General features: G+C 32.6%; 1 protein-coding gene across 4 annotated transcripts in view; it reads left to right on the plus strand.

Moving 5' to 3' along the window:
• LRRIQ3 (leucine rich repeats and IQ motif containing 3) overlaps positions 1-12,940 on the plus strand; it is a 175,969-nt gene that overhangs the window by 110,791 nt on the left and 52,238 nt on the right. The window lies entirely within an intron of this gene.

Consider the following 12,940-nt stretch of genomic DNA (forward strand, 5'->3'; position numbering starts at 1 on the left):
GATTCATACCACTGTTAGGCCACATAGTATAATGCAAATATGAAGGTCTTTGTAATTAAAAAATCAGTTTTGCTCATATACTTAAAGGTCAGTAGATAGGTACTCACACAAATTCATAGATATAAGTATCAATACAGATATCGACACAGATTGTTTTTACATGAGTACTAAAGATTAGCTAAAAATTTCACATTCTATGCTCTTGCGTGCTTTTTTCACCTCAACATGCGATGGGATAATTAAATAGGGTAGATTTTTTTTTTTATGAAATAGCATTTTAGATGAGGTAATAGAAGAATACAGATGAAATAGAGACCAATACATTTATATATTTAAACACCAACTCTGTGGTGGATCATTGAAAAAAATGAAAGCCAAAAATTAAAAAAAAGATAAAATTTTAAATAATACTATTCAGAAGAACAGAGGAAGGAAAATGCTAACTAAGAAAACTATATGATCAAAGCTGTGGAAGTGAGAATTAGCTTTGCAAATGTGTTAATGGAAAGGAAATTATCTTAAACATAGAGATGTATGAGACAAAATGTGGAAACAAGTGGATAGGGCTGTTAATGAACATTTTAATTTCACATGAGCACTCAAAATGATTATTTGGCAATAAAAGTTCTCTCTATATATTTTAATACCATATGTGGAGTTGTGGAGTTATATGCATAATATTTATCAAAATACTTGGAGTAAACAAGTTACATTTATTATTTAATCTTCCATATAAGCAACCAAATGTTAGGATTGCTCTTTAATTGTAATTAAGATATGAAGGAAAGAGTAAAGAGTAAGTTCTTACACCTATCAGCCTAAAGTTTTGTAGGTGGTGAAATGTTACAGATGACAAGAAAGTGTAGAAAACTTCCTAGAGCCTAGATAAAAGAGCATAATAGGATTATAGATTACAGGAGTTTATGGGTGTTTCGGCTTACCGTTTGTTTTTTGTTGTCTTTTCATCATTCTCTTTAGTCTTTTGTCCATTATTACCTGTTTTCCTAATATAAATTAAGTATTATTTACTCTTTTATATCTGCCTAACTCATGTTCCCAGTTTCTTTAAGATGCTTTCCAATGAGCTCAATCTTTTGATAACTTTTAGAGCTTTTAGCCTATTACTCATATTAAAACTTAAACATATACTTTATCTTGAGATTCACAGGTGATGGTATATTAATTAAAAAACAATAGATTAAACTAAGGAAGAATTTGAACTGGGTTAGTATGACAGTACAGGAGACAGAATGGTTATAGCACTAGGAATTAGAAAAAGAGAGTCAGTCTGGTATCCAGTGAGTACTGTAAGCTCTATTCATTGTCCACACAGCAAGAAAGAGTTGAGCAACTGGCATGAAGCATTTAGCAACATTGAAATTGGACCAGGTTAAGATTAAAAGTCAGTTAATGGAATCTGTCATCAGGTATCAAATCCCAGACACCATGCTGAAGTATTGTCTTAAGAAGAAAACTCTGACTAAAGACTGGATAGGTGGAATAGAGGCTTAGGAAATGGCTCAAGGCAGATGTCAAGTTTGAAGAAACTGGGAAACATTGCAAAGGCAGAAAGGGGTGATGAAGTCTCAAAATGAGGTAAAAATCTAACTACCAGCATTATATGTTAGGCTGTTCACAAAGATAAATTTATAAAGAGTTCTAAATTTTGGTTTGAAGACACTTAAATAGCTCCTGTCACAGGTACTAGAACTGGAAAGAGAGTGGGGTCTCTGTTGATTTAGTAGCTCCAAAGGATGGAGAGGGTGATTAGACAGATGGAGCATTATTTCTACCAGCAGCTTTTTTCTCAGAAGCAAACCATGGCTGCATATTGTGAGAGATTCCATTATTAGAATTGTGTGTTAGAATTAACTGTGTTTGATCTTAGTGCCTATGAATCAATCAGTCAATTACTGAGAGCAAAGTCTTCTTTTTCGCAGATAGGTCTGACATAAAAAAGCATCACTATATGTCCTTCTCTGCTTCACCTCCATTCCAGCACACTGCCTTCTTTCTACAATTATGCTATCTTAAAGTAGGCACTAAAAAGCCTTTGTTCATTTGCCTTAAATTAAATTCTGGGCTCCCAGGCTAAAACCTCCTTCCTGGTAACTCCTTCAATTTATTTCAGAATAATTTATTCCAAGATTGTACCTCTTTATCTTTTCCCTCTTCACTTCAACTTGCAATGGTAAATAAAATAATATGGTCTCTGATGTCATCCAGAATGAAGATTCATTTTCTTTTAGTAAAGATCACTTTTAGTATTAGGGGAAATTAGTCTCTCTCTGATTTGTTATTCAGGTTTAATTTGTGTATGTCTTTATTTAAATTTATTTATATTCGACCTCCTTTTAAGGTGACTATTCTATACGAACATTTTTACACTAAAAATATTAGCCATTTTATGGCAGGTTGTGTTTTATTTATTTATTTTTTATTTTTTGCCACCCTGTACTTAGCATAGTGATATGCACATAGGATGCGCTAAAAAGATATTTATTTATTTATTTAAAATAGTATCTGTTGCATTTAAAAAGTATAATCCAAATTCTATTTACATTGTTTTGAGTTACAACTTATAAATCACATAATCATTTTCATATATTTTGTGAAAACATTATTCTACTGCCCTAATATAAAATAATAGCTAACAGAATCTGCTTATCATTGTGATATTTGTATGTGGGTGGGAAGATTGAAGGGAATCATTGAAAGAAAATACATTAACATTATAAGATGCAAGTCAAAGAATAAAACATAAAGTTATGAGCTATAGAAATAAAACTGATTTTCTTGACAGTCCTGTTATAGTAGAACTTGGAATACCCTTCAAAGATAGATAAAGTAAGGGGTTACCAGTACTGTGGTCATTATAATGAAATTCATTACTCTGGAAATTCTATAGGCTGATGATATTAACAGACCAAAAATAAATCACGTAGATAAATTAATGAATAGTAGATTCTTAAGGGTTATTAAAGAAAATTAAAATGTTTTGGTGGATAAACAACTTTTTACAGCATGTTCCTTTTTACTACTTGTTAGAGGTAAAATGCTTGGTATATATGACAATTAGTCTGCCTCAGTATGCCAAGTCATTTTCCCCTTAATTCTTAGAATTCTGGTATTATCTTGATAATACTACTAGAGAGACAGCATTGGAGTTTTACATAAGATCTGCACTTTTTGTCTTTCTGTGGGAAATAAATATATATTCTCAACTGCTAAATATTTATCAGAAATGCATACACTCATTTCAGAAGAAAAATATTCGGGGACAGTAGAGATAGAAGAAAATAATTAAAAAGTATGCCTGTCCTTTTGAATTTTAACTTTTGAGCTCATTGAAATGTGAAAATTCACATGTTTAGGTTTCTTGCTATCATTTGGAGAGCCATGATTATTAGAATTCATGAGCACCTAAAAGCAAATCTTGAGCTCACTGTCCTCCAGGCAAAATGTAATGTTTGCTGATTATTATTAACTAATGGTACACCTCAAGAGTTTAACTGTATTTTTTCCATCTTTAAACTTTATTACTGTATTTTTCTTCAGGATAAAAAAAAATTATGGGTCAATTTTCACTGAAGTGGGCTGGATGTGTGTATTCATCTCTCATCAGTGCCAAAAGGAATTATGCACATCATTCATTGGACAACAGGATGAAAACTTGTCTCTGTTTGGACACTAGGGATATCAGCTGTACACACAAGATAAGTGTAAAGTTGAAAAGAGAAATACACTTAGTAATTCACTCAAGCTAGCATTTATTAACAATTTAAAACATGCATTAAAATGTTCATGATATTATTTCCTGCCTCATATAAGAAAGCTAACATTACAATTCTTAAATTGAATGAAACATACCATCATAAAAATTGCTTTGCAGAGACTGATAATGCAAAAACTTTTAAGCTGTTCATCCTTTTCTAATGAAAAAGATAATAAGATCAATAAAAGCACCATTCTTTACCACTTAGAATGAATTTTTATTTGTTCAATGTAAGAGAGATTGGCTATTTCAATGTATTTCAATATTGGTCTAAGCTTTAAATGACAAAGATTTGTGTTTTATGACTTACCTATACATCAACAGCACTGAATTTTCTCAAAACTTATTTAGGCAATATGACTTGGAAGGAAAATGTTAACTATTGAATCACACTGATGCTCTCTGGTTTACTTAAGATAGTTTTTTAGATACTCCTTATAAGCCTGGGTTTTGCTGACAAAATTCACCTACAAAGCCCAGAGAGACTTACAGTCACTTGCAGGCATTTCTTTATATTAAAGCCTTTAAAAAATAAAATATACAAGATTCTGACAACACTTGCCTTAATTGCTTAAGAACTTAAAATAGGCTTGTTGGTAGAAATAGTTTGCCAACTACAGTTTTGAGTCACCTTATCCAGTCCCTGGAATATTGGAGTCTTGTAAATAATTAACATTTGGGCAGTGGCTGAAATATTTCTGATCAGAGCTGTAGGCATAAAGTTGTTAAGCAAGCTGTGCTGAATACAATGTGGAGTGAAACAGACTAAGATTTGTACTAAGGCTGTAGAATTTTCGGGCTGCCTACCTTGGGTGAGTGATAGTAGTTTACTGAGACTGAACCTCAGGAGATATATAGGTACATACATACGCACGTGTGTGTGTGTGTGCGTGTGTGTGTGTATTTTCTGCCTTGTTATATAATCCGTCATTTGATAAAAAGAGTCCCTGAAGTTGTAAAGATACATGTGGCATTTGGTGGAGAAGAAACATAACTATACTGCATTTGAGACAGTCATTTTAGGCTTCAGTATTGTAATAAAAACTTATGTGAAGTAACACTCAGGAAATATTCTGAAATCCTAAAATGAATATATTATTCCAAGTTGCAGGGGGATAAAACCTCAATTTTAGAAAATATTATTCAAGTAATTGTTATTGAGTCAATTTCATAATTTATCAATATGTGTTTATAAAGTACATGCAAGTAGATTGTAATATGCCTTACTTTAGAAGTCTAATTTTATATATATATAGCTACTTTGTTAATAGGAGACATTTTTCTCATGAAAAAATATAAATCCCTCCTCAGATTCAAACTCAAACTTAAAACATATAAATTATAAATTTCTGAATTACTTAAGGTGCTTAGGTAAAGTAAGAGCAAACTAATCAGTAATAAAATATTGGCAAGTCACCATTTGTGACTTTTTTCTAAATCTTTCATAAATATAGACATTGTTCAAATACACTTAGAAATATAGACTTTTGAACTATGTATTTTATTGTTAAGAAAAAAGGATTTCCCTCTTGAAAATTCCATTTTATTGCCCATCATTAAGTTTTACATGACCCTATGAACTTTTCAGAATTGCAAATTACTTAAGCGTGTAAACTCATATTACTCATATACGTATGCCTCTTTCATTAAAATGATTAGATTTATAAATTGAAAATATTATCGTAACTAATTGACCTAAAACATGAGGTTTAATAAAATGCAGATTTTTATCAGGAGCCTAAGAATTTAGCCTATGTTTTCTACTATGTTTTTCTCACTTTCAATGCCTTTTTTCTTGTTTTCACATCTACGAGGGAAATAATCAGTGAATTATGAAACATTTTGAAAAAGACATACTTTAAATATTTACTAATAATAACTTTGTGCCTATGTTTAATATTATGCCATGGATATAGCTGCCATTCAATACATAATTGTTGAATAAACTAATCAAATTTATCATCCTTTTTTGTTATTTGTGACTTGATAATACAACAGATTGAAGAATACAATCAAACTGGTGCGGAAATATCAAGATAAGTAAACCACAACCTCAGTCCTCAGAGAGAGTAATTTTTACTAGGGGTTAGCAATGGACATAACTATGATATAAAGTGGAATGCAACAAATGCTTTGAAGGCTATAAACAATGATATTAATTATTTAAGGGAGAGTTATACTGTTTAAAGTGAGATCTTTAGATAAAGATATAGAAGTATTTTTAATCATTACTAATAATACGTTAGCTACTAGATAATGTAATCCACATACTAGAAAAATAGGGTTGTGAATAGAATTGTATTGAAATGTAAAGAAAAATTAATCAAATACATTTTTGGAGAGATTTTCAAATAAAATGAATACTATATGTTCTGAAATTTCCCCATGTCCTTTATTTTACTTATTCCATCTAGTATCAATTACTACAATACACAAACTAGCATTGTTTTTTCCTCAGTTTGAAACTATAACCTGCTCTAAAATCTCATGGAAGTTTGCATCATCTCTTTTTCACTGGGTTCTACAAAGGCTACTACCAAGTGTCCACTGTAGTGTAGCTAAGAGTAGGCATCATTAATTTACACATTGGTGCCTCCAATCTTAGTAAAGATAGACATTAGACTATTAGACCATTCTTGAACTGAGGGAGAACATAAGCTTTCTATTATCTTTTTTGTCATGTGTTCTTAAACTGGACACTTGCAGAATAATATAATATTCAGGTGCCCTCATTTCTTGGCTACTTTGTGTATAGAAGAGAAATGTCACATTTCTTTTATTTATACTATATGTTTCCTGTGTTTATTTATCCAGGCCATTCTTTTTGGATTCTCTCCTATGTATCAAGGGTATTATCACTTCTAGTTCACTCTCTTAAGATAAAGTAAGATTGGTATCAAATGCAAGATAGTAGCAATTTTTCAAACAGCAGTTAAACCTGCCAGTCACATAAAGGAGTTATCTTTTTTAAGTAACTTTTTAGAGTTACTTTTTAGTAACTATTTCTGGTAAAACTTCATTTTAAACCATTTGAACCATGCTCCTTTCTCCATGGCTTTTCTTGTTAGCCAGTACTTATTATTGAAAGAAGATTCCAAGTGCTACTCCATAGTTTACCCACTTTGAGGACAATCCTATTTACTTGCCATACATGGATTGCTGTACACGTTAACCTCCCCCTAAGGTGAAGGCTTTGCATACTATGTTAATGAGCGGCTGTGCTGCCAAACACTAGAGCTAACAATATTCATTCAAACAAATGAGGGTGACTCTTTGTTTGTGTTTTAGTATAATCTCTTTGAGTATTATCTGGAAAAGGTAAGATCTGGATTAGCACTCTGATTTGTATCATTCAGAATGTGAAAACAAAATTACAATTTTTTAGAGCTCTAACTAGGCTAAGTTGGGAAACTCAAACTAGGAAGGGTTGAAAATGCACCTTGAATTTGAAAGACAGCAGAGTTCAGTATAAAGTGTTTATTCTTGATCTAGAAAGAAGATAGAGGCAATTGTTACCACTGCTACTGCTCCTTAATTTTTAAAGATAAATCATTATCTCTCTTGGGAAAATACATATCTAGTACCATAATCCATCTGACTTTTATAACCAGGTACTTATTTAACTTGTCAATTGTGGAGAGTTCTATAGCTCCTCAGATAATCTATTCCAATTTTCAATAATGCTCTGAGAAATTCTTATTATGATTAGATGAGATTCATTAATATACTATGTCTCCCCCACTTCTATACCTATTATAGATTATATTTTCTTAGCTTCTTCACTCTGAATTACCTACGGATGGCTCTTTTATTGATGTTTTGGTTTTTTTTGTGATATAGAATCAACAGAACAGGTAGATTTATGTATCTGACTAAAGATATAATTATTCTTACCAGATGTTTATGTTTATGCTTTTTGTGTGTGTGACAAATTCAGAAATTGATAAATTGATAGAGACACCAAAAAATTCAGAGAATCTAAGACACCAAAAAATTCAGAGAATCTAAGACACCAAAAAATTCAGAGAATCTAAATTCAGAGAATCATGATAAACAGTTTATAAAGAGATGCAAGAGTTGTGAAGGGTTGCTGAGTGAGAAACTTTGGAGTAACAAAAAGATGTGAAAGAATTCAGGAAGAAAAGAAGAGAATGTTGAATGTGTTATTGGGGCAAAGTCCTGTAGAAAATACAAGCTATACGTTTCTTTTAAAATTATTTATGGTTGTTGGACTGTCTCCAAAGAATGGAGCTTTGTTTTACATAATATTGAACTGAAGTTTCTAAATCTCCACTCATTCCTTCTGCTATTTCTCTTTGGCTATATTCATCCAGCATTTAACAAATAATTATTGAGTATTTATTGAGTGTCAGAGAACATTCTCAGCATTGAGTAAAAAAGGAAAGAAAAGTCCTTGCCCTTGTGGATTAGATTCTAGGAAAACAAACAAACAAACAAACAAATCTTAACCTATGTTAGCAAACAAAATTGTGATAAATGTTATAAATAAAACAAGTAGGATGTTGAGATAGAGAATAATAGGAGGAGGACTATTTCTCATAAGATTGTTATGGATGGTTTTTCTGAGGAGGTAATATATAAAGTTAAGTCCTGAAGGAAAAGGAGCTAGCCATGCACATTATGGGAAGGAGAGTGTTCCAGGCAGAAGAAAGATCTTACACAAGGACCTGAGGCATGCAATAGCTTATTTTGTTTGGGGTTTGTTCAAGAGACTGCATTAAATCTAGTATAGCAGGACTGTAATAAACCAATTCAACAGTAGCATGAAATGAGTTTGGCTGTGTGGTCAGGAGCCATATTTTGATGATGTTCTATACCTCCTAGAAAGGACTTAGCATCTTGAACAGTAGGAGGATTTAAAGCTAAAAGAGAAACATCATTGGATTTACATTTTGACAAATGCAAATGTATATTATAAAAGCCAGGGTGAAGGCAGAGTCCAATAAGAGGCATTTGTGATTGACCAGAAATAGATGATTATAGCTGTAGAATAGAGAAGTAGCTGAAAATTTAGAGAAGGAAGCATATTTAAAATATATTTCGGAAGTAGCCTTGCCGAGATTTGCTGATAGCTTAGGCATAAGGTTTCAGAAGACGGGTTAAATAACAAATTCTAGTATTTCTGAGTTGATCAAAGAATTATTTTTTTCTGCATTATTTTTCAAAATGAAGAAGATGGACAGTGGAGGAAATAGGGACCCTGAATCTCCCTTTATCTTTTCTCTATACTGGATTTATCTATAGCCTATTTATATAGGGCTTATGTTCACAATAATTCAGTAGGTAAGCTGCTTACTATTCATGTTCCAGGTTATCCAAAATCATCTGAAAATATGTTTTCCTCATCTGACATAGTTCTTCAGAAGTGAATATGGTAAAACTATTGCTTCTCTCTTTCTCAACGAAATGCTTAATACAGCTTAGGGTCACATCACATAATGAATTCCTAACTAATTTACTTTTAACTAAAACATATTTTATAAATATAATATAATATGTCTTATCACGCATGTTTTTAAATCATTGTCAAGTATCCCAGTGATTAAGTATATGTTGCCCAACTGCAATATTTATTTCTATTTTACTTCATCTGCTTAATTTACTTCCAGGCTGTTGACACTATCTTAGATTTTTTTGGTATTAATTGATTTTGTTTTTTACTATCTCATTGGAAAAGGTAGCAAGCATTTCTTTTATATTTGACTTCTCATTTATATAAACGTTGACCAGAATGGAGCTGAAAACAGAACCATGTATCATGCCATTAGATACCTCCCTTCAGCTTGGCATCATTTTATTAATCTTCAGTCTTTCATGGTCACTCGACATTTCTGATCTCTATCTAAAAGTAATGAAAGATTTTTATCAAACATACTGCTGAATACAGGTTTACCATGCCAAAGATATTTGAACCTGAATTAATTTTGACCTTGTTAAAAATGAAATTGTATTTGATATAATTAGCTTATTGTCAACCTATAATATTCCTTGATTATTATTCCTTTACTAAGTGCTACCAAATATCCTTAAAATATTTTCTGCAATTATTGAGGACCAGTGTTAAGTCTAAAGTAGGGTAGTTAATCGAATATACTTTCTGTTATTGAAAGTAAGATCGTTATTAGATCATTCCCAGTCTTCTGATAACTTTTCCTTCCCTATGATCTCAAAGATCTATCAGTAAGTGCACACATTCTCTTTCCCTTCTTGCATTACGTATAACAGAAAAGCCCATTTCTTTACTTTTGCAGCTTGTGTGAGCCTCAGTTCCTTTAGAGCTTTAAACTTTTTGATCATCTTTCTATAGATTTGTTCCCCTGTCATATATGTACCCTTTGTCATGAATTCTTCTTTTCTAAAAACATGGAAGGAAATATTTTTATAAAACGTGACAAGCAATGACAGCCAGATACATGAAAAAGGATAATTAGGAGAAACGAAGAAAATATATTTCTAAAAGGAGCTAACTAGCTATCTACTTAATTTCTGACCCTTTACATTTCATGAGTTTATAAATTAACTGTATTTGTGATAGAGTTTGGATATCTCAAATTTGACAGATTTCTTTGGGGGGGTTCTTGTTTTTTTCAGGGGAATCTAAAGTTGTAAGTACTAGTGGAAACAGGATCACTGAACACACTCATTATTTTATCATGGGTAGGATAAAAGTGAGATATATAGAAGAAAGAAATGACACATTTCTATGGTTCAAATGCAATTTGAGGTGATTTTCAACATGTGATGAATTGCATCGTTAGGAGGGAGAAACAGAGAGAAGTTTCCAAATAGAGCAAAATTCTTAGAAGTAGGAAAATACAAGAGTGATCATGTAACTTGAAGAGGACTTGCAGAAGAATTTGAGGTTGAAAAAGTATTTAGAGTTGTTGTTACAGACTGGAATTGCAAAATAGTGCCACACATTGTATTTTGTCATACTTCTCTAATAGAAAAATCAGGGCCTAAATGAAAATAGAAGCAGCATTACTTAAAATTGTGTCATATTTTGACAATATGTTTTGGTATTGTGACTTCTTAAATTTTAATTATCCTTGGCAAGATTGAAAAATTTTTAAATGTAAAGAGAATGTATGAGCTTAAAAGTACCTATTTGTGTTTCTAGCAAAATGAGGTGATTTTATCACATAAAGAGTGAATAGAAATTGTCTTGTGTAAGAGATGAGTGAAGAATTTTTAAATGAAAAATAAAAACAGGTTTATTCCAGGAACAGATGATACTTAACACCTATAATGAGCATTAAAAAGCCCTTACCCTATGAGTCACTGCTTGGAGACAAATTGTTTTTGATAAGTAAATTAGAGAATATCACATATAAAATTTAAATAATAGAAACTAAGAAAATTGTAAATACAGGGGACCAAGGCACATATCCAAGTGTCTTTTCTAAATTATCAAATAAAGGAGGTTTGAACAAGTGAACAGGTCGAAGCAGTGGGGGAAATGTAAGGATGAATTCTCTATTTGAAAATTCTGTCAGCTGTGACATATCAGAGAGTTTACCTGACTTTCTTCTTCTTAAATGAATGTGGTGCCATTCACTGAAACTAGGACTAAGAACTAATATATTTGGAGGAAAAAAATATGGTTTTGATTCTCTTGAGTATGCGATGTCCATGTGAAAGAGCTCAGTTTATGGTTGTTATGATTATTAAATGAGTTAATATCCATAAAGAACTTCACAATAGCAAATGATAAGCACTATGTAAATGTTCCAGAAACAAATACACAAAAGCAAAGATCTCAGAAAGATCTATGGAAACTAAATATTTGTGAATCTTCAGAAGTTAGATCAGTGTTTCTTACCAAAGAAAGTATCATATCCCAAGAAAGTTTTTTAATATGTAAACACATACCCTCATCTAAGCTTCTGAACTTTTTCTCTGATAGAGACTATTGGTTGCCTACCAATATCTACTCTTTTCTTCTGTCATGGTAACGGGCCCAAATTTCATTCCAGGCAGCAAAACACCTAGCAAAATACGTTATTCTTTACGCTCCCCTTCATAGCCAGATGTGGGGCCAATGAGATATTAAACAGAAGTTATTTGAAAAACCTCTGGAAAAGCTCCTTAAGATACATGGCGTGTGTCCTTTTGTTATTTCCCTTTTCCTCCAACTTCTGACTGAAATGGTGTTTGGAGCTCTAGTAGCTATTTTCACTCATGTGAAAAGTTTGAGGATAGTACCCATGCAGATACAGTAAGAGATGATAAAGGAATTTTGAAAGAGCCTATGTCCCTGATAACCTGATGAAAGCTCCATAACAGTCCTAGATGAACTGTGAAGAAGAAAATAGATAACACTGTCACTAAAACATCCCAACCAGTTCACAGATATTATACAGTTTACATTTGACAATGCCTCTGTTCCCCATGAAGCTACTTGCTACTCTTCCCAGACATAGCTGATCCATTTGTCCTTTTTCTTTTCTTTTTTTTTTTTTTTTCTGAGATGGAGTCTCATTCTGTTGCCCAGGCTGGAGTGCAATGGCACAATCTCGGCTCACTGCAGCCTCCGCCTGCTGGGTTCAAGTAATCCTCCTGCCTTGGCCTCCCGAGTAGCTGGGATTACAGGCATGCACCACCACACCTGGCTAATTTTTGTGTTTTTAGTAGAGACAGGGTTTTACCATGTTGGCCAGGCTGGGCTCGAACTCCTAACCTCAGGTGATCCACCTGCCTCGGCCTCCCAAAGTGCTACGGTTACAGGCGTGAGCCCCTGTGCCTGGCCCATTTGTAGTTTTAAAACGTGTGATAATTCTGGTCCCATTTCTCCCTTCCTTTCTTCCTGTTATTGTCCCTCTTTTTCCTCCTCCATGTTACTGCCTTTTAGTGCTCTGTGAAATAATTTTGTCCCTCCCTTTATTACTCTGAATCTTCCTTCAGGCTTTCTGGGGAACACTATCTTGCTTCTCTTTATTTATTCCTTGTTTTCCCTCTTCCCTGTTCCTTTTGTCACAGCACTTTCCTGGCAGGTCTCTCTTTCCCTCAATCTCTCTCACAGCATTGGCCAAGGTACAATATTAGTAGAAAGACAGATTGTTAAAATTATACACAATGGAGCTTTTTTTATTTTTTTCTTATCCTTGCCTACCTCACAAGTTTTTGTTTTTGTGTTTTAAATGA

Source organism: Pongo pygmaeus, chromosome 1 (genome assembly GCF_028885625.2).
Source record: "Pongo pygmaeus isolate AG05252 chromosome 1, NHGRI_mPonPyg2-v2.0_pri, whole genome shotgun sequence".
In the NCBI taxonomy this organism is placed as follows: domain Eukaryota; kingdom Metazoa; phylum Chordata; class Mammalia; order Primates; family Hominidae; genus Pongo; species Pongo pygmaeus.